Source organism: Protopterus annectens, chromosome 8.part0 (assembly GCF_019279795.1).
Source record: "Protopterus annectens isolate FY-2018-M chromosome 8.part0, PAN1.0, whole genome shotgun sequence".
Taxonomy (NCBI): Eukaryota; Metazoa; Chordata; order Ceratodontiformes; family Protopteridae; genus Protopterus; species Protopterus annectens.
The window spans coordinates 1,860,122,956-1,860,146,241 of NC_056741.1; the positions used below are offsets into that span (position 1 = coordinate 1,860,122,956).

General features: G+C 47.5%; 1 protein-coding gene across 3 annotated transcripts in view; it reads right to left on the reverse strand.

Annotated features, from left to right (window-relative positions):
• The window catches only part of LOC122809683 (zinc finger protein 2 homolog), a 350,734-nt gene that overhangs the window by 135,794 nt on the left and 191,654 nt on the right, over window positions 1–23,286 (reverse strand). The gene's annotated exons all lie outside the window — the stretch shown is intronic.

A 23,286-nucleotide genomic window follows, 5' to 3' on the forward strand; every position in this document is an offset into this window, starting at 1 on the left:
AAGGTGTGGAAGTGGAATTTGTATCCTTGGGAAACTATATTTAAAACCCATTTTTCCTGCGTAATGAGTTCCCAGTTTTCTGCATGCAAGGCGATCTTTCCCCCTAAGGGAGCAGGCAGTTGAGCAGGGCTTGGAAGGTTTAGGGTTAAGTCATTGTGACAGTTTTCCATAGGGGGGTGTCTTACTACTTCCAGCTTTGGAAGTGGGAGCCTCCCACTGTTTAGGCCTGTGAGTACCTTGAGACTGTAGCCTAGGTGGTCTGCTGTTCCTGGGTTTGGACTGAGAAGGCGTGGAAGAGACAGGAAAGGACCAATTCTTAGAAGGCCAATGTCTACTAAATCTGGGAGGCTGTACTTACAGAAAATCTTTACACATTTGCATAGAGTTAGCTTTTTCCTACATCTTTTTGAGGACGACTTCTGCTTTATTGCCAAACAGGCGGTCTTGGTTTAAGGGAGCATCCAGTAATTTAGCTTTAACATGATCTGGCAAATTTTGCCCCTTAAGCCAATCATGCCTTCTAAGAACAGACCCAGTGACAGCAGCCCTGCAAGATGCTTCTAAAGAGTCAAAACCACATTGCAAAGTATGTTTACCAACTTGTTCAGCAGAATGCATTAAATCCTGTAATTCTTTATTTTCAGTACAGTCAGGAATCAACATAATTTTCTGTTTAAGTAGTCCCATAATATGCTGCTGATACTTTAACATATGAAATGGCAGTTTAATGGCCAACATAGCAGAAGTGTATACCTTCTTACCCCATCTGTCCAAGGCCCTGGAATCTCTATCAGAGGGGGTAGGGTTTTTGGCAATAGTAGCCTTAATGCCTTTAAGTCCCTGGGAAATGGTCTCTGGGTCTGCAGTAGGATTCTTGAAGAGGAACTTGTGAGAGTCAGGTACTCTGTAATACCTGTCAGGTTTCCAGGGAGCTGGAGGTAAAGTGTCTGGAGCCATGCTAGATTCCAAAAAGGCATCATCTACAATGTCCAGGACAGGAGGGATAGCTAAAGGCCTGTGTTGAGGGAGTAGTAAGAATTCTCTAAACCTATTTTTGGAGTCAGAGTAATCCTGGCTTTCCCAGTAGGAAAGCTCCCTAAGAGTGTGCAAGTTTTCACCAAAAGAAAAATCTTCTGGAGGGGAAGCAGAGGGAATGGAGTCCTCTGCATCAGAATCCTCATAGGTAGATAAGGGCAAATCCTGGTAATCAGAAGAAACAGAAATTTTAGAATCCTGATCAGAAGAATCAGAAGGAAAATCAGTTCTACGTCTTTTATAGGGAGAAGGCTAGCTTCCCCTAATTAAAGTAATAAGGTCTTCAGCCATTCTTATTATTTGTTTTTTAGGCATATCGGCCTGACCATGCGGTTTGGACGTTGGTTTTCTAGGCGTGGGTCAAGTTTTAGGCCTTGAAGAAGAAGACAGCATCGGTTTGAAATGCAAGTCAGTAGGCCTGAATACACACTCAGAAGCCGGTGCCTGCACAGCGGCTCTGGACCCATCCAAGGTAGAGACATCCGCAGGTTCCATGTTCGAAGAAGCATCTCGTGGCATTCTGGGTTCTGAATGGGTCTCAGTAGAGGTCTGCGAATCTGAAGTAGCGAGCATCAAGTGCCTCACTGAATACCGGCGAGCTGGCTACTAGCTTAACGGAAGCATCATCGGTAGCTTTGGACCTATGCGGTCTGTCTCTGTCTTTATCTTTACGTTTTTTCGGAATGTCGGTAGTCGGATGGCTTACCAAAGCCATTTCTGGATAATTAAACAGAGTACAGAAATAGTTTGATGCAAAAATGAACCGATGATGAATAGTGCGAGGATTGAATAAGGCACAAAACCGACAGCGAGGGATGCCGCGGTCTGGGCCTAAGCAAGGAATGCAGTACGAATTAAAATCTTTATGAGGTATTTGCTTTCCACAGGTAATACAATTGTTCATTTTTACTGACATCGGTTTAGAGCAAGAAAAAGGATCCCCAACGGGGTACTTAGCTTTTTTGAAGACTTCAGTTCTGAAACTCAAAAACGAAAATTTCAGGAGTCGGCCAACTGGCACTTGCGAACTGCTTCTGCTTCGGGCACAGCGTGGGAAGAAAGACTGATGTAATGGCGTTGGCTGCATGCTTTATACCCCTGACGACCTGACGTCATGGAAGAAGAGACAGCATCCGACGCAGGGATCCAAGACTTTGATACTCAGGCCGGCTGAGGGCTACCTGCAGGCAGATAACCCAAATGTAATGACTGCAACAGTGAAACACAAAGAAGATCTATCTGTTTCTGGCTTATATCTGCACAGTACAAATTACCATCTTATAAGAACTCTACATGAACTCTACATGAGAGGAATAGGCACTGTTTGTCAGCTGGTGGTCAGAAATGGAGAAGGTATGAGATGAAGCCCAAGTGGCTGCAGAACAAATATCATCCAAAGGAACTCTAGACTTGAAAGCCGCAGAAGTAGAAATGGAGCGCGTGGAATGAGCACGAACTCCTTCTGGTGTGGGTCTACCCGAGGCTTGATAAGCCAGTAGGATACATTGGGAAATCCAGCGAGATAAAGATACTTTAGAGATAGCTTTCCCCAAGTTAAATTTGGCAAAGGAAACGAACAGCTGGTCAGATTGTCTATGGCTAGCTGCCCTATGAGTATAAAAACGAAGCTGCCTATGAACATCCAATGAGTGCAGCTTGTACTCTCCTTTATTTTGATATTTAGGGAAGAAAACCGGTAAATTTATGGATTGATTTATGTTGGTTTCTGATGCTATCTTGGGAAGAAAGGAGGGATTGATCCTGAGGTACACTCTATCTGGGTGAATAATCAGGTATGGAGGCTTCACAGAAAGAGCCTGAAGTTCCGACACTCTTTTCGCTGAAGTAATGGCTACAAGGAAGGCTGTTTTCCATGACAAGAATTTGAGATCCACTGAAGCAGTGGGTTCAAAGGGTGGAGCAGTCAAGGCTTGAAGAACTAAAGTAAGATCCCAGGGGGGTACGGCTTCTTTTACAGGGGGTCTAAGTAAAAAGGTACCCTTGAGGAAGGTTTTACACAATTTGGCTGACATCAAGAGCCCTGTATCATGTCCCACATGATAATGAGATATGGCTGCCAATTGCACTTTGACAGTTGAACAACTAGCGCCTTCCTGAAAGAGTTCAGTTAGAAAGTCTAAAATGGATAGAAGAGGAGCCGTAAAGGGATCTAGATCGCAGTGCTCCACCCAGATGGAAAAACGTTTCCATTTACTGTGATGCACTTTCCTGGTGGAGGGCTTAGGATGGCTTTGACTGGTGAAGAGATACCGGGAGTCCTAACTAGGAGTGGAACTGGAGCAACCAAGCTGTCAGTTTCAGATTGTCCAGGTTTGGAGTTGGCAAGTCCAACGGATGGGAGATGAGATCCGGAATGGGATCTAGAATCCAAGGGTGATTCACAAGGTGAGACCACAGGTAAGGGAACCAAATTTGTCGAGGCCATAATGGGGCAATGAGAATCATCTTGCTCCCCAAACGCGAGGCTTTCTGTAAGAGTTGTATCATCATTGGCAGAGGAGGATAGGCATAGAGTAGACAGGGTGGCCAAACATGCACCAGAGCGTCTCTTGGAGTTTCCCCTGTAGGGGGGATTAGAGCGAAGAAATTGTCGCATTTGGTGTTTGATGGAGATGCAAAAAGATCGCAGCAGGGTTGCCCCCATGTTGCGAATATCTGCTTTGCTACTAGAGGATTGAGAGACCACTCGTACAGGGTAAGAAGGGTGCGGCTGAGCTTATCCGCTAGGATGTTGGTCCTCCCCGGAATGTGCGTTGCAATCAGAAAGCGGTTGGTGGAGATCGCCCATTCCCACACTCTCATGGCTTTGCAGCAAAGAGGATAAGATCTGGTTCCCCCCTGTTTGTTGATATACCAGACCACTGACATGTTGTCCGACTAAATTGCAATCATTCCTGCGGAGAGGAAGCTCTGAATTGCTTGCAACGCCAACAGCACCGCTCTCATCTCCAGAACGTTGATATGCAGGGAGGTCTCTGTATCGTTCCACGTGCCTTGGACTGTCCTGCCTGAATAATGCCCCCCCCCCACCCGAGGCGGGAAGCGTCCATGGTCACCGTGGCGATAGGGGGAGAGGTGCAGAAGGGACGGCCCGTATGGAAGTTCAATGCTTGGAGCCATCATAGTAGCGCTCTCCTGCAAGCCTTGCTGATAGCAATGGGATGGTGGAGAGGAAGGGATAGGAAGGACCATTGCACTAACAGAGTCCATTGCAGTACTCGCATGTTCAGACGGGCGCATGGAAAGAGTGTAATCGCTTCCACCATGGAGCCTAGTGCCCTCAGGACTAATTCCGCTGGTGAAGCCTCTGAATGAAGGATAGCCCATACATGAAGTTGTAGGTTCCTGATTCTCTCGGAAGTTAGGAAGGCTCGCAAATCTCTGGTGTCTATTCTGGCACCTATGAATTCTATGATCTGCGTCTGAGCCAGTAGAGATTTGCCGACATTGATAGTAATGCCTAGTTGTGGGGCTAGATGGAGAAAGAAGTCTCTGGCCGAGCAAAGTAGATGCCTTGTTGGTGCGGTCAGGAGCCAGTCGTCCAGGTACGGAAAGACCTGAATTCCCTGGAGTCTCAGGTGGGCCGCAATCACTGCTAACACTTTGGTGAACACCCTGGGGGCTGTGGTGAGGCCAAAGGGAAGGACCCTGAACTGGTAGTGACTGGCCCCCAGCCGGAAGCGAAGGAACCTCCTGGATCGTTTGTCCATTAAGATGTGGTAATACGCATCCTTGAGGTCTATAGAGCACATCCAATCGTTTTCCCTCAAAAGGGGGAGAATAGATTGAAGAGTGACCATTCGGAATTTTTCTTTGGTTACTGACAGGTTCAAGCGGGAAAGGTCTAGGATGGGTCTCAGGTCCCCGCCTTTTGGCACCAAAAGAACCTGGAGTAGAACCCTAATCTGAGCTGGTCTTGGGGACAGGCTGGATGGCTCTTTTTCTTAGCAGCTGCTGTATTTCTGCGGCTGCGGCCTCCCTCTGATCGGGTGGTACATCGGGGAGGTTCTTGGATTGGGGGACATGAAGTATTGGTATTTTGTACCCTCTGGATATGATGCGAAGCACCCAGCGGTCTGTTGTGATGGACTCCCATGCCGCTAGGTGTTTCAAAAAACGCCCCCCGACTGCCTCCAGAGTGTAGCAGCCGGGCAACCCCTCAGGGCTGCTATGCGGGCCGCTCAGAGAAAGGTTCTCTGGACCCAAAGTTTCTCGGAGCCCCTCTGCCCCTGGGGCGACGTCCTCCCTGTCCACCTCTGCCACGGTAGGACTGGTTGTCCGGAGCTGGTTGGGAATGTTGTGATTTCCGGAACCACATCTTCTTCTGCCCCTTGGTTCCTTGAAAAGAAGCGGACTCCGATGGCAGACAACGTCTTCCCGTCCTTCTCGCTCTGGACAAGTGTCTCGCGAACTGTTTTGCCAAATAGGGCAGAACCATCAAAAGTGGCGTCGAAGAACGCTTTAAAGGGCTCCGTAAATTCGCAATGATGGAGCCAGGCCTGACGTCTCATGACTAGGCCTGCTCCGCTAGCCCTAGCAGCTCCCTCTGTGGCATGGGACAACAGCCGCATAGAGGTGTTTGAAATAGATCTCACAGTGGCCATTCGGGTGGAGTACAATTGTTTATCCTCCTCCGACATGGACTCAGGGGGGATGCAGCGTATTCTTTGATAAGATCCCGCTGCATCCTGATGACATGTGCCATATGGTTCAGAGACCTTACTGAGAAGGTCGCTGAACTAAAGACTCGCTTCCCTAAGCGATCCATCAAACGGGACTCTTTGCTCGGTGGATGGACTGAGGGACTCCCCTGAGCCAATTCCCTCTTTGTGGCTGCCGCCGTCAACATGGCATCTACAGGGGGACCCTTCCTCCAATGTGATCGGTCTGAGGAGGGGGCTAAGAATCCTATCCAGTCACTTCGGTATTGGCTCCACGGTGTCCGGATCCTTCCACGCCCTGGTAGTAATGAGGTCCACCAGGGGGGTCGGCTGGAGGGGACACCCAAGAGGTAGACAGGCCTGCCTCGAATGCCTCCAGAAACACGGACTCGTCAGAGGAAGACTTAGGGGCAGACCACCCACCTCTGATTCTCAGCATCTCCATGATGTCTCCAAAGGAGACATCCTCAGGGGGCGATCCTGGGGAGCCTTTCCCTTCCTCCAAGTCCGTGTCCTCGGTTAAGGACTCAGGGGAGTCCACGTGCCTCCTTTTGCACTTATGCTTGCGGGGAGCTTCCTCGGGGGGACTGTCCGAGGAGGCCTCGTCAGCAACATCTTGTTCCAATGGAACTATCTGTGACATCGAAGCAGGCTGTCCCTTTGGCCGGGTGATGGAAGCCTGGCCCAGCAGAGAGGGAGTGCAGGGAGGAGTCGATGCAAAGACCGGGGGTCCGGATGCTCTCAACAGAGCCCTCTCCACAACATCGAAGGCCGAGGGAGAGCCACTCTCCAATGGATTCGAAAGTCGGCTCCCACTGGATCCGATGAAGGATCGGAGCCGGCGCGAGACCCGGATCCGAGGGACCAGTGTGCTCCGACCTGGACGGAGCCGAAGGCACACTGAATCCCCGGATCCGGCTCGGACCACGGCTCGAGGTCTGATCCGACAGGCTCGAGGGCAGGGTCGGATCCGGGGTACCAAGTACTGTCGGCGCCGACCCACCCCAGGCTCCAAGGCTGCTCGGCTCGAAGGCCCAACCCGGTAACGGGTCGGAGAAGGAGCAATTGGGTGGAAAAAGTTGTCGAGCTCCCCTGAGGAGGGAGGCAGAGCACTCTCATCTGCAGCTGGGCCTGGATGAATCTTCGCATCATCCGGTCAAAGTCTGCATCTGATAAACTGAAGGTAGATCTCGAGGAGGCCACCGAGGCAGGCCTGGAATGCCGCCTCGATGACCTCGACGGAGATCGGGTCTCCTCCTCCTCGGGCCCCAGGGAGAAACAAGGGGATCGGAGCCGAGGAGGAGGAGACCTAGAAGCAGTGGAGGGAGAAGCTCGCTTAGCCAGTGGGGCTGAAACGGAGGTCTCGGCCCGCCGCTTGTGGTGCTTCTCCCTCTGTTTCTCCCTCCTAGCCTCCCTGTCCTCCGACACTTTAGCGGGAGTTTGAGTCCCGGACGGAGGCAGGGGGGCAGGAGTGGCAGCTACCACAGGCTGTGGTGGAGCCACGGGAGCAGCAGAGGTAGCGGAGGCCGAAGCCGAATCCGGGGGTAAAAGTCCCGCCAGGACCAGCTTCGACCTCCGCTCTTTCAGTGCCCTGGGGTTGAACGCTGCACAGATGGTACAGCCCGAGGTGAGGTGTTCAACCCCAAGGCACCGAATGCACCGAGTGTAGCCATCAGCCGGGGAGAGCTTATGGCAACACTCGGTACATTTAGAAAATATGGCTTTTGGGGCCTCAGCCATTCCTTTTTTTTTTTTTTTTTTTTTTTTAAACTAAAAAGAAAAGCAACTACACACACACACAGGCCCCAAAAGACATGCAACACACACTCACACACTAGCGACCAGCAAAGGGAGGGTACTAATTAAAAAATAAGGAACCTAACTCAGACACACTTTAAAAGTATTAATTTAAACTAAAAAAGAAATTCCTGACAAAAAGTACTTAGAAAAAGGTAACTTTTTCTTCACTTATCTGACGAGCTCAAGAAGGATCCAGACATCCACAAGCGCGGCAAACTAGATCTGGGGTCATGGAGGGTTAGCAGGGGATTATGGGTGAAGGGAGGAGCTAGGAGCTCGGATCCATTAGCTTGAAACAAGTTGCCGGCTCGGATCCGATATCGGATCCGTAACCCACAGGTTGCTGACAAATGAACATCCTACTTCAGGTCATATGTTTCTTCTACCATGTAAACAAAGTTTTTATTAGTTAAGAAAAGAGAACGTCACAAGCCCATATTGCTCTTGAAGCAGGAAGTCTGTATGCTAAAATAGAAAAGTACAGTTGTGTACCTACCATAAATGTAGATGTTTGAGTGTATTCACTGTTGCAGTCATTACTCTTGGGTTATCCTGCTGGCAGGCTACCCTCAGTCGGCCAGGATTCCAAAGTCTAGGTCCGGCATCGGTTGCTGTCGCCTCTTCCCTGACGTCAGTGTGCCAGAGGTATAAAAGATGCAGCCGACTCCATTTTCTTCAGTTTTTCTTGCCCCAGATGTCAGCTGCCCCCAAATGGTAGGCTGAAAAATATGCCAATAAAAATGCATGCACAAAAATAACATTTCCTTCATCTACAAGCAAATACACCAAATAGGTTGTATAGGATAGAGAAGAGCAGATAAGTCCCAGCAAAGAAAAGGGGGATGGTGGGTGGGTAACCTGGACTGCAACAGTGAATACACTCGAACATCTACATTTATGGTAGGTACACAACTGTACTATGTTCATCGTGTTTTACTGTTGCAGTCATTACTCTTGGGCTGAATCCCAAAGCTGAGGCAGGGTGGCTGGGCTAAATATGATTAGGAGAGGCTATGAGGCCTTGCAGATCTGCAGTGGCAAAGCCTGCTCTGGACTTAGAGTAAAGAGGTAAGTGGTAGTGCTTTGTGAAGGCGTGCACTGAACTCCAAGTTGCAGCCTCTAAGATATCTTTGGTTGGTACTTCTCTGAGGAAGGCTGCTGAAATGGCTGCTGCTCTGGTGGAATGAGGTCTAATGCCCTTAGGCACTGATTTGCCATGTTGAAAATAGCAGAAACGGATGCAATGGCCAATCCATTTAGAAATAGTCTGTTTTGAGATAGCCTTTCCTTGTGATCCTGCAGCATATGACACTAAAAGTTGCTCAGTCTTTCTGAAAGCTTTAGTTCTGTCCAAGTAGAAGCATAACTGCCTGTGTATGTCCAAAGAATGCAAAATTTTCTCACCCTTGTTCTGTGGATTAGGAAAAAAGGTTGGCAAGTGAATGGTTTGGTTAAGGGCCGCACTGGACACCACCTTAGGCATAAATGTAGGGTTTGTCCTCAGAGAAACCCTGTCTGGATGAAAAATGATGAAAGGTTCCACAGCCATGAGTGCTTTTAATTCCGAGACTCGCCTTGCAGAGGTTATTGCTAGGAGCAGAGCTGTTTTCCAGGATATAAATTTTATATCTGCTGTTGATGCTGGCTCGAAAGGAGGCAGTGTGAGTATTTCCAAAACATAATTGAGGTCCCAAGCTGGAATTGGTGCTCTCCTTGGAGGCCTAATGTTTTTGGCCCCTCTGAGGTACTGCCTTATTAAAGGATGAGAAAAAATAGGTGGTTCCGTATTGTAATGGGCTGAAATGGCAGAGGCATGAATCTTAATTGATGAGAAGGAAAGGCCTTTGTTCAGCATCTCAGTTAGGTATTGTAAAATCTGAGGGATATTTGGTACACACATGTCAATGCCTTGTTCCTGGTTCCAAGCACAGAATCTCTTCCATTTTTCTGCATAAGATTTTCTGGTGCTGGGCCTCTTGGCCTCCAAGATAACATCCATAACAGCTTTTGAAAGAGGAGTGTTCTGAATGGCTACATTATCCGCCATGCTGCCAGATTTAAGGTCCTGAGTTGGCTGTGCAGGATCTGATTGTTTTGTTGGGTCAACAAGTGAGAAGTTTGAGGCAATGTCCATGCTGGACCTTGAGACAAGCTCTTTAGGATTGGGTACCAGTGCTGGCGTGGCCAGTCTGGTGCAATCAGTACCATTTTTGGCTTCTCTTGTATGACCTTTAGGAGTATGCTGGGAAGGAGAGGCAGTGGAGGAAAAGCATATACCGTTAGATTTTTCCAGCTGAAGGATAGGGCGTCTACTTTCCATGCTTGCTTGTGATAAATACTTGTGCAAAATCTCTGCAACTGGCAGCTGTGAGGGGAGGCAAATAGATCTATATCTGGGCATCCCCATTTCCTTATTATCATGCTGAAGACTTATGGATCCAGTTTCCATTTGTGGGGATCCATGAGGTTTCTGCTTAGTTCGTCTGCCAGAGTATTTGTTTTTCCTGGCAGGAATTGTGCTTGCAGGTGAATTTGAAAAGCCAATGCTGTGTCCCATAAGGTCATTGCTTGTCTGCAGAGGGGGTAGGAATGTATACCTCCCTGCTTGTTTATGTACCACATGACCGTAGTGTTGTCTGTCTATCAGTAACAGACCTGGATGAAGCAGGTCCTTGAAAGCTGTCAGGGCATTTTGAACAGCTAGCATCTCTTTTTGATTGATGTGAAGATGCGTCTGGTTTGCAGGCCATGTGCCCTGAATACATTTTCCTGCCATATGGGCCGCCCAGGCATAATCTGATGCATCCGTTGTCAGTGTCTGTCTGGCTGTGGGTAAACTGAATGGCAGACCCTTGTTGTGGTTACAGGCTTTTGCCCACCATCGAAACTCCTGTTGCAGGCAGGGAATAAGTGCAATTACTGTCTCCAGGCCGTGGCAATGCTGAGACCAAACACTTTTTAGGTACCATTGTAGTTTCCTCATATGCAGTCTGGCATATGGAATTAGTAGAATGCAAGATGCCATGAAACCCAAGGCCTGCAGGATTTTCCTTGCAGATAAGTGGGTTTTTGTTGCCAATTTCTTGAAGTAAGTAGTCAGATCCTTTTGTTTGTCTGGCGTGAGATAAGCCATCTGGGCAGTTGTATTTAAGCTTGTACTCAGGAATATTATCTCTTGACAGGGCACTAGTTTTGAATTCTTTTTGATTACTGTGTACCCTAGGCCAATTAGTAATCTTTTTACAAACGCCACATGCTTCAGAAGAATGTCTTTGTTCTCTGCTTGAATCAGGCAGTCGTCCAAGTAGGGATATATTTGAATTCCTTTTTGTCTGCAAAATGCAATTACTGGTGCCAGGCATTTTGTAAAGACCCTGGGTGCAGTAGATAAGCCAAAGGGCAGTGCAGAGAATTGGTAATGCATTGAGCCAGCTATGAATCTGAGGTATCTTCTGCAAGATTGTCTGATTGGGACATGCAGGTATGCCTCTTTTAGGTCCAAAGTTACGAGCCAAGCCTTCTTGCCCAGCATGGGCAGTAGTTCCTGTAGAGTCAACATCTTGAATTTTGGAACTTCCAGAAACGTATTTAAAATTGACAGGTCCAGTATTGTTCTCCAGATTTTATCCTTTCTGGGTAGTAGAAAAAGTCTGGAGTAAAATCCTTGCCCTTGCTCTTGTTGTGGTACTTGCTGAATGGCCCTCATGTCCACAAGGGCTGTAATTTGTTTTTGTGCCTCTGCCCATTGATTGTGTGGCAGGTCTGGCAAACCTTTTGACCTTGGTAGGGTGTGAAAATGGAACCTGTAGCCTTGGGACACTATGTTCAGGACCTATTTGTCTTGGGTAACCATTTGCCAATTTGATGAAAAAAGTGCTAGTTTTCCCCCTAAGGGGGCTGCCAAAAGAAAAGTGTTTGGATCTGGTAGAGGAAAGTCATTGGGACTGTTTCCTGTAAGGTTGTGATTTGTCTTCTCCACTCTTGGAGGTAGGAGCACCCTATTGTTTAGGCCTGTATGAGCCTTGGGATTGAGATCTGCCTCTGGGACGCCTGTATCTGCCTCTTTGTGGTCTGCCTGACACTGGAAAGGACCAATTTTTAGAGGGCCAGTTCCTGCTAAACCTGGGTGACTGCACCTGTAAGAAATCCTTGACTGTCTGCATGGATTTTGCTTTATCCTCCATTTTTTCAACACCTCTTCTGCTTTAGTACCAAACAAAGTATCATGCTGTAATGGTGCATCTAATAATTTTGCTTTAACATGATCAGGCAGATTCTGTTTCTTTAACCAAGCATGCCTTCTAATAACAGAACCTGTAACAGCGGCCCTGCAAGAGGCCTCCAGTGAATCATAACCACATTGCAAAGTATGCTTTCCCACTTGTTCAGCTGCTTGCAATAAATCCTGCAATTCCTTGTTCTCTGAACATTCAGTATTTGTCAACAATTTCTGTTTAAGCAGTGACATTAAATATTGCTGATATTTAAGCATATGAAACTGACAATTTAAAGCCCTTACAGCCAGGGTAGCAGAAGTGTAAACTTTTTTCCCCCATCTGTCTAGAGCCCTAGAATCCCTATCAGAAGGGACAGAGTTTTTGCAGTGGAAGCTTTAACCCCTTTGGGGCCTTGAGATATAGTTTCTGGGTCAGCAGTGGGGTTTTTATATAGGAATTTATGAGAATCCGGGACCCTGTAGTACCTGTCTGGCTTAGCAGGTGCAGGGGGTAAAGAGTTAGGGGACAGGCCGGACTCTGAAAATACATCATCTACAATATCCAGGACAGGTGAAATAGCAAGGGGTCTGTGCTGAGGAAGTAGCAGAAAGTATCTGAGCCTTTTCTTAGATTCAGATTAATCTTGGCTCTCCCAGTGGAAATTCTCCCTCATGGTATGCAGGGTTTCCCCAAAACAATAATCCTCAGGAGGAGAGGCTGAAGGAATGGATTCTTCAGCATCAGAATCCTCATAGGGAAGCATGGAGTAATCCTGTTCAGAAGAGGAATCAGAGGAAATAGAAACCTGATCAGAAGAATCATACTCTGTCTCTTGCCTAGGCCTCTTATCAGGAGGGGGATGGGAGCCCCTGATCAAACTAATTAGGTCTTCGGCCATTTTAAGCATCTGTTTTTTAGGCATGGAAGTCTGAGAAGGAGAATGCTGTACTTGTTTCTTTGTCTTTAGAGCTGCTTTAGTCTTTGTCTTTGAAGTTGAAGATGGCTTAATATATAGTTGTGTAGGCCTGAAGACACCCTCAAAAGCTGATGCCTGCTCAGCGGCTCCAGACCCATCTGAGGGAATGATTTCCGAGTGTCCAATAATTTGAGTTTCCAGAGGCCCAGTCGGCTCCACGTGGGAGTCGGAAGCGGCCTGTGGCTCTGAGGTAGCGGGCGCCAGGGGCTGCGAAAGCGCCTCACTGAGAACCGGCGACTGGTCTAGCAGAGGCTTCATCGTCAGTTTTGGACCTCGGATGCCTATCCTTTTCCTTATCCTTGCATTTTTTTGTAAACTCCGGTTGCTGGCTGGTCCGACGGCATTATATAATTAAATCTTTGGCCAAAGTAATGAAATGCAAAATCGAACCGATGCTTGATAGTGCATTGGTTAAATCTAGCACAAAACTGACAGCTAGCAACGTTGTGATCAGGGCCTAGGCAAGGAATACACTAAGAGTGAAAATCCTTATGAGGTATTTGCTTCCCACAAGAAATACAATTGTTACCTTTTCTGACATCGGTCTGGAGCAAGAAAACTTGCACCCCAACGGGGTACTTAGCTTTAATGAAGACTTCGGTTCTGAAAGTCGGATTTGAAAATCTCAGGAGTCGGCCAACCGGCACTTGCGAACTGCTTTTGCTTCTGGCACCGCGCGGTAAGAAAGACTGAAGAAAATGGCGTTGGCTGCATCTTTTATACCCCTGGCGCACTGACGTCAGGGAAGAGGCGACAGCAACCGACGCCGGACCTAGACTTTGGAATTCTGGCCAACTGAGGGTAGCCTGCCAGCAGGATAACCAAAGAGTAATGACTGCAACAGTGAAACACGATGAACTTCTGAAGAGTACACTCATGTCAGTCTGCAATTCTTCAAACTGCAATTATCAGTAAGAATTACTTAGAAATGGTCTAAACCCTTATAATCAGGCCATTAGCTTTCACTACTGTGAAAATGAAATCAAGGATTCATTCAGTTCTGAATTGTTCCTTGACATACATTCATACTGGTAGATTTATCTGCTTCATTTGTGACTGTTTTAAATGCAAAAAGCATCTTTAGCTGTGATGTGAATATAAAGTTAAAGAAATTACTGTACAAAACCATTAACATTTTTCTGCAATACTGGAATGACGTTCTGAACAGTGATGACAGTTGTTTGTAAGAATGAGTAAAGAAATTCTACAAAATAAAATAACTAAAGTAAGAGATATCTGAACTATGGGAATGGAGGTTTGGTGAATCTGACCTAAGTTCTGAAAAGGTCATACAATAAAGGAGAATGTTATTTGAAGAGGAATCAAGAGTCACCATGTCTTTTTTTGATTGTACAGCAGAATATTCTGCAGCATTTTGAATAAAAATCTCTTAAGATCTATGTTAAGCTCGGAGCTCGACCTGCTGGTTCGATTAGACTAAAGCTATTCGGACACGCATCTAACTGAATCTGTATATAAAAGAAAACCAACTAGTTTGTTTATAAAATGTTGTGAATGTATATGGCTGTAGAGGAATGTTGAAAATGAAACAACCAAAACTGTGCTACTTTTTGTGGGACTTTCCATCATTTGATTCTGGACTGTGAATAAAGATACTGTGAGCAACATGAAGGAGAGGGGATATTAAAAAATGGAAGACAATTTGAAGAAAATGTGGTAGTCAGGAACACTTTTAGTACACATGTAACATGGAGAGTAAAGCACAGCATGAAGAAGAGATGTAAAGTACTGAAGATACTAAGTGACTGAGATGACTGCAAAAGTGATGATGTCATGCTGTAGCTAAACACTTAAGGAGAAAGGGCTGATGTTAGGTAAAGTCTGGAAATATGGTTTAAACAAATGTACAAAGCATTAACTGAAGAAAATATAAAGACAATCCCCGGGATTCATGAAGCTCGGCGCAAGGCCGGCGTAAGGCTTGCGCCGGCGGTGCATTGTATAGCCGGCGCAGTAGCCATATGCATATTAATGAGAGTGCACCGTAACCACAGGCATGTGCGTAGTGTACGGAGCGAGCCCAAGTAGGATGCGCCAGTAGGCGGTTTAAGCAGGCAGGCGAAGAGCAACCTAACGTGCTGTCTGGCATAGTCCGCCCAGAATAGAAATGGCTGCAGCCATGGCCCGTGCAGAATGAAATGTCCGCAGAGTATGCAACAAAGTACCCGTCCCAACTAAACAGAGAAGCAAATAAAACCCACGCAGTCCGAAATGTACCTGTCCAAGGAACAAAGGATACGCCAGAATACCGGTCCGTACAGCAATGTACTGTGAGTGTGCATAGTCAGAGAAGGTGTACAGCAGCATGTCAGCACGCCGCACCGACACAGGAGTAGCGACTAAGGTCACCAACCGCCCCACTTTGCGAGGGCAGTCCCTGTATTGGCATACGTGTTCAAATAAAGCATTAAAACGGAAGTGTGCTAAGAGTGTAGGTCATAATGATTTCCGTGATTTAATGTAATTGTAGCCTGAATCGGTTATTTCCGTAACTGAAATACCTAAATGTCCCAAGAAACAGAATAAGCTACCAAACTGCCACAACAATAAGCTCATACTTAGGCAAATAAGTGAAGTTCTATGCTATATAGTGACCGTGTACGTACGGTCGGGCTGTGAAGTCAGATGTGACTCCCTGCACATACAGGTGGTCAATGTAGAAGTCCCACAGAACCACGATAGCAATGTGTGTGTTGAATGAAAGGCGACCGACAAACCCTGTCCCCTGATCCCTGGTAGTCACCCCTGTGCTGTGTGGACAGCCACCTATACGCTGTACAGGGGTGACCTACTACCCCTCGACAGGTATGACTTTGCATTATGTACCAGTTAGCTGTGGGACATGTCCCTGACAGCAGATATGCATATCCGGGAGGCCCCTGCGAAGGATATCTGTGTCAGATGTCCGTCCCAGTATGGCATCTGTTCTGCAAGCATCTACAAACAATGTTACCCATAACACCGCTGTGTGTGCCTGTACCGCGTAAATGTACATGTATGACAGGGTGCACCCACGGAATGGCACCATGGGACACCACCTGTGACAGGCAGTTGGTCTGACATGCAGCCAGCAACTATGACCATGTGGGTTGTGTCACATAGACAGTTTACAACACATTCTGTGATGTACATGTTCACATCCCAGCCAATGGTTTCATTAACGCTACCTGAGGGGGTAATGTTATGAAGCCCTTTGCCAGGACGAGGTAGGCTGTATGGACTGCAACACCCCAGCAATGGGCTGGGTGACCGTCCCAAAATGTCAACCATGTCTTAAAGGCATGAACCGCCCTGAACAAGACAAACCGTGTGGGATGCGGCATGTATGTCCCCTATGCAGTCATGTACGAACCGCAGTATGATCCCACCCCATGTCTATGCAGATAGGTCTCCTCAGGGTACTGGGACAGTAATAACCAGCCTCAGTGGAGGCATTGGCCCTGTGATGTGGGAATACAGTTGTCATGCGATACAACCTGGGCACCCTACCTGAGGTGAGGCTATAAAGAAATAGCTGTCCTAACTGTGGGTCCTAATCCCAAATGAGATAGTGGAGTACACAGCGGCTCACCATCTGGTCTCATGGATGCTATTCACACTACCCTGGAGAGAGCATGTCCCACCTGTGTGTCACAGAACATTTGGTGACCACAAACCGCTGGTACAGACATCTCCACATGTGTGGTGGAGGGTGTGGAGATGTCCTCACTGGACCTGTCAGCCTGTATGTCGGCAATGTGTGTATGTTGAGTAAACCCCACCTCTATGTGAACCCAGTCAGAGCATATGTGGTAGTGACCTCACAGGTGTCGAAAGCATAGCAACTGAAGGTGGTATGATTGTCAGCCAGGTCCATGTAGGTATATCTGTGGAATGTGCCCTGACAATCCCATGACATTGTGTAACTCTACACATATGATGACCAAGGGTGTCACACCTCACAAGGTGTCTGCTCCACCCTGTAGTAGCCACCTCCTCGTGTTGTACATCATGTGTATGGCTGGGGTACACCACACTGGACGCTTGGCATTGGTACAATGAACCACAGTTGGGTAAGTGAATGCCTGGTACATGCAGTCCTGTAGGTACTGGTAGATGGCAATGTGATTGATGCAGTGGCTGCTGTACCATTGACCACTGGCTCAGGGTCCTTAAAGGAGACCACAGTACTGCGCAGTAGTGTGTAGTCTGCCTCTGAGCAAGCAATGTGTATGTTAACTGGCAACACTCACAGCAACGGATGCCAAAAGCAGAAGCCAATGTCCAAATAACATAGATCAACTTCTGCATGACAATATGTGTTATCATACATGTATTGACATGTGTCTGCCAATTACAATTGGAAATGGCCGGTAAGACTGGCCTAAAGTTCCCATGATGTACACAGTCTGGGGTGTTGTTCCGATAATAAAGTGGCAATACCTCCCAATCGTGACCTCTGGGTATGGTATGAAAGTGGTTGTTAACCTGCAACAATGGATGTATAGCATTGGTTTCTGGTGTCGGAAGACATGTTTCCTGTAGCACAACACAGTATGGGTAGTCAAGCACACATACACAATTGCTGAACACACAGCATCAGTGAAACCCACTGCTCACAAGGACACAGTCCGACAAGCTCTACACTTTACATATGCACAGTGGTGTCCATTGTAGGACCCAAAAATTGTGGAAAGAACCAAATTATGTCTTATTTCAATGCGCATCTGACCCCATTGTCGCCACAGGTACACATATGCACCGCCAGAGTGTTTAATGTTGCTGATAGCTGTGCATGTAATGCAGCACAGATGCACAGAAATACCCAGGGTACCGGTCCATACAACTGCATCCACATCACACCTCCGCACACATGACGGATGTGTAATGGGTACTGTCAATTGTTGCAGTCAAGGGATTCTGGGTATGTAGACACTGTGCTCGGTGTTGTTTCAAGAGGCAATCCTTCCTCCCGCCCTGTGGGAGGGATGTGCGTAGCACCTGCCTCACTCCCCGCTAATAATGCAAAACATACCCGAGAATGCTAAATGTAGGTGTGGAATGTGTACAGCCCTATACTAGTGTCCAGTAGGCAATTGTCATGGATGGACACCCGTGATGTCCAGGATGGCACCCACAACTGCAAACCCGGTAAATGACATAGCCGCTGTAAGGCATGACACAGGAAATACACATAGGGACCACAGTTGACATTCCACATACAGAGCCGGACTCGTGCCAACACCGGCAAGATACAGCACTCAGTCTGCCAGCAACAGACTGAGGAGCACCCGCCACCGCATAGCGGAACAGATGTACGACCTGTGGAACACATACTAATGGCACACACACAACGCCAAGTAGGATATGTAAGCTATGGCATTCCCACCTATGAAGACAACATGGTTAAATGAATGCATAGGTAAGCAACATGTTCCGTGGTGTTATATTGGAAATACAGTGACGGATATGTCCCATTGGGATGTCTGCGGTTTATATGAAGCAGTTGGTAACCAGCATCTTTGGATGTATGTCAATTGTTCACAGTACTAAATCAGCTGGTTATGTAGCACCATGTGGAATGGGTAGTCAAACAGACATCCGCGATACCTGAACACACAGTATCAGTGAAATCCAATGCTCACAAGGACACAGTCCGCCAAGCTCTACACTTTACATATGCACAGTGGTGTCCATTGTAGGACCCAAAAATTTGTCTAAAGACAGCTCTTCCGCCTTCTTTAATCACCTAACGGAACTCATTGTAGTCACAGGTACACATATGCACCGCAAGCGTGTTTAATGTTGCTGATAGCTCTCCATGTAATGCAGCACAGATGCACAGAAATACCCAGGGTACCGGTCCATAGAACTGCATCCACATCACACTTCCGCACACATGACGGATGTGTAATGGGTACTGGCAATTGTTGCGGTCAAGGGATTCTGGGTATGTAGACTCTGTGCTCGGTGTTGTTTCAAGAGGCAATCATTCACCCGCCCTGTGGGAGGGATTTCTGCGTAGCACCTGCCTTACTCTCCGCTAATAATGCAAACCATACTCCGGAGAATGCTAAATGTAGGTGTGGAATGTGTACAGCCCTATAGTAGTGTCCAGTAGGCAATTGTCATGGATGGACACCCGTATGGCCAGAATGGCACCCACAACTGCAGACACGGGTAAATGACATAGCCGCAGGAAGGCATAACACAGGAAATACACATAGGGACTACAGTTGACATTCCACAGACAAAGCAGGACCGCCGTGCCAACACCGGCGCATACAGCACTCAATCTGCCAGCAACAGACTGAGGAGCACCCGCCACCGCACAGCGTAACAGATGTGCGACCTGTGGAACACATACTAATGGCACACACACAACGCCAAGTAGGATATGTAAACTATGGCTTTCCCACCTATGAAGACAACATGGTTAAATGAATGCATAGGTAAGCAACATGTTCTGGTGGTGTTATAGTGGAAATACAGTGACGGATATGTCCCAGTGGGACGCCTGCGGTTTAAATTGAGTATTTGCTAACCAGCATCGTTGGATGTATGTAATTTGTCCACAGTACTACATCACCTGGTTATGTAGCACCATGTGGAATGGGTAGTCCAACAGACATCCGCGATTCCTGAACACACAGTCTCAGTGAAACCCACTTCTCACAAGGACACAGTCCGACAAGCTCTACACTTTACATATGCACAGTGGTGTCCAATGTAGGACCCAAAAATTTGTCTAAAGACAGGAATGCCGCATTCTTTCAACACTTAAGTGAACTCATTGACGCCACAGGTACACATATGCACCGCAAACGGTTTAATGTTGCTGATAGCTGTCCATGTAATGCAGCACAGATGCACTGAATTACACAGGGTACCGGTACCATAGCACTGCATCCACATCACACTTCCGCACACAGGTCGGATGTGTAATGGGTACTGTCAATTGTCGCGTCAAGGGATTCTGGGTATGTAGACTCTGTGCTCGGTGTTGTTTCAAGCAGGCAATCCTTCCTCCCGCCCTGTGGGAGGGATGTGTGCGTAGCACCTGCCTTACTCCCCGCTAATAATGCAAAACATACCCGGAGAATGCTAAATGTAGGTGTGCAATGTGTACAGCCCTATACTAGTGTCCAGTAGGCAATTGTCATGGATGGACACCCGTATGGCCAGGATGGCACCCACAACTGCAAACCCGGGTAAATGACATAGACGCGTAAAGGCATGACACAGGTAATACACATAGGGACCACAGTTGGCATTCCACATAGAGAGCCGGACTCTCGTGCGAACACCGGCGCATACAGCACTCAATCTGCCAGCAACAGACTGAGGAGCACCCGCTACCATACAGCGGAACAGATGTGCGACCTGTGGAACACATACTAATGGCACACACACAACGACACGTAGGATGTGTAAACTATGGCATTCCCACCTACGAAGACAACATGGTTACATGAATGCATAGGTAAGCAACATGTTCTGGTGGTGTTATATTGGAAATATAGTGACGGATATGTCCCATTGGGATGTCTGAGGTTTATATGAAGCAGTTGGTAACCACCATCTTTGGATGTATGTCATTTGTTCACAGTACTAACGCAGCCGGTTATGTAGCACCATGTGGAATGGGTAGTCAAACAGACATCCGCGATTGGGGAACATACACCAGCAGTGAAAAGCACTGGGCAGGTGGACACAGTCCAGCAACATCTAACTTGACAAATGCACATCGGTGTCCATTGTAGGACCCAAAAATTCTGTTCAGAGCATGCCTGCTAGCTTCCTGCATTACTCATGTGATCTAATTGTCGCCACCACGCCACAGGTACACATAGGCACGCAAGCTGTTCAATGTTGATGATAGCTGTCCATGAACTACAGCAGACATGCACAAAGATACCCAGGGTACCGGGTCCATACAGCTGCGCCCACATCACACTGCAGCACACATGAAGGATGTGTAATGGGTACTGTCCACTGTTGCAGTCAAGGGAGTCTGGGTATGTAGAATCAGGCCTCGTGTTGTTTCAAAGGCAATCCTTTGTCCCGCCTCGGGAGGGACGCAGCGTAGCACATGCGCCACTCTCCACTCATAATGCACACCATACTCCGGGAATGCAAAATGCAGGTGTGAAATGTGTACAGCCCCATACCAGTGTATAGTAGGCAATTCACATGGATGGACAAGCGATGACTAAGATGGCACACATAAATGCAAACCCGTGGAATTACACTGCCGTAGTAAAGCATTACACAACTCATACACATAGGGACTACAGTTGACATTCTCCATACAAGAAACACAGACAACCAGCCGATGAAGTCCAAAGCAAAGACGAGGTACTGTAGGGACCGCCAGTGACCAACCAGAGCACACCAAGAATTAAAGGCAGTCACCATAGTGTATTGAGCACACTTCGGCTGCTTCATAAGCAGACTTATTCAGACTACATACAATGTAGTTCAACCTACTAAATTTACAAGCATTAATTGGTTGGTACATTAGATGTGCTAGGTACTAATTACATGCCTTAAAGGCAGACAAGCTAACAAACCTTACTTGGGTTACACATCCCTCACAGTGAGGACAACAGACATTGTTCAAAGGTACAGTATTCACCGGAAATGGAAATATATGTACATATATGAAACATGAACCAACATAAAATGTTTTCCAAATCTCTGACTGTGTAAGCTACATGTATATGTCCTACGGATTGTGCCAATATATTAACAGAACTGCAGACACCTAGTAATATGAATGAACCATAATATATACACATAAACCGTATGAATATGAGTACTGTAAAATAGACCAACGAAATGTAAAGATTCACAATGTGCTAATGTAACATTCATTTACAAGGTTACAGAAATAAATCAATGCAGACATCCATGTGTAAATACTAACAGAAGGCCAGCGAGGTGCTTGCCCTTACATGTACTGGGATGTCGGTCCACAGCATAGTGAGTGTCCGGGTGATGAATCCGCCCCAACAACACGCTCGATTAATGACAGTGTCAAGGTGTACGCCAGCTGCCCTTGTGGTTCTGAGGGATCTACCTTATTTACGGAAGCATAGTCATCAGATCTGTTCGCCCTAGCCGTGCATGCCAGGCACGGGTCACCTCTGGGCAACTGGTATGCAACTGTATACAGCTGGAATACTTTCAGTCGGTCAGTATAACACATATACCTGGGAGCCTGCAGCCGCTTGTCGTAGAACTGTTGTTGCCTTACCTGCTGCTGCCGGCGTTGGGTCAGATACATTCTGAACGGGCATTGTACCCAATCATAGGTCTATTGAGTGATGAGTACAAGGGGACAATGACCTCCCTGATCTAGATGTGAATCCCTTCATGATGATGTGGCCAATGTGGAAGGTCTACCCAACTATGTTAGCAACATGTGTGTCTAACGGTTAACAACAACACGTGTCCCCAGATCACTGGTAACCCTCCGTGTTCAGTGGACTGCCACCTATATGGTAGCTCGGGTAACCTTGTTCATCCCGGCGGGTATGCCTATGCATTTCCTGGCATTTAGCTGTAGGACATGTCTCTGGTACCACTTATCCACATCTGTGAGGCACTCCTGAAGGATATCTGTGTCAGATGTGTGTCTGACCTGGCATCCGGTTTGCAGTCGATGCAAACATTGTCACCCATAACCCCTGTGTGTGCGGTACATTGGAAACGAGATGCTGGAAATAGTGGACCCAGGACTGAGCCCCATGGGACACCACCTGTGACTGGCTGTGAGTATGACATGGCGCCAGCAACTATGGCCATGTGTGTTCTGTGACCTAGCCCGCTTGCAACCCATAGGGCGTATGTATGGATTTACATTCAAGATGTTGGTTTTATCAAGTATACCCGAGGGGGTATTGTGTCGACGGCCTCTGCCGGGTTGAGGTAGGCTGTATGGACTGGTTTACCCTCAGCAATGGCCTTGGTGACTGATTCTACAAAGTGAAACACGGTAAAGGGCATGATCTGACTATGACCAAGCTAAACTGGGTTGTATCCAAAGTATGCGGGTCCCCTATGTCCTCATCTATGTGTCCCATTATGATCCATCTCCATGGCTTTGCAGATAAGGCTTGTCAAACTAATGGTATGGTAATACCCAGGGTCAGTGGAGGCACCATCTATGTGGAGTGTGACTACAGTCGCCTCTGTGCTACTACTCAGGTAATGATCCTGAGGTGAGGCTAGGATTACACAGCTGTCCGGCGTGGGTTAAATTCCCCATAGAGTTCCCGGAGTGCACAGCTGGGACACCATGTGGACCCATGGATGTTGTGTTAACTGCCTTGGGGCCGGATGTGGGTAATGCTGGACATACCAACGCAGACGCACACGCTCCCGAAGTCCGATGCCCAAGGGACCACACACATAGCCGGCCTTAGGCATAGGCCAAGCAGGTAGCCGCCTAGGGTGTTGCTATACTCGGGCACCTTTCCAGACTCTATGTGGTGTAGGTAGACCAGGAGGGGGTAGCGGTGACGATCGGTGGCAACCTCTGCCTAGGTCACCACTTACCCTAAGGCCACTC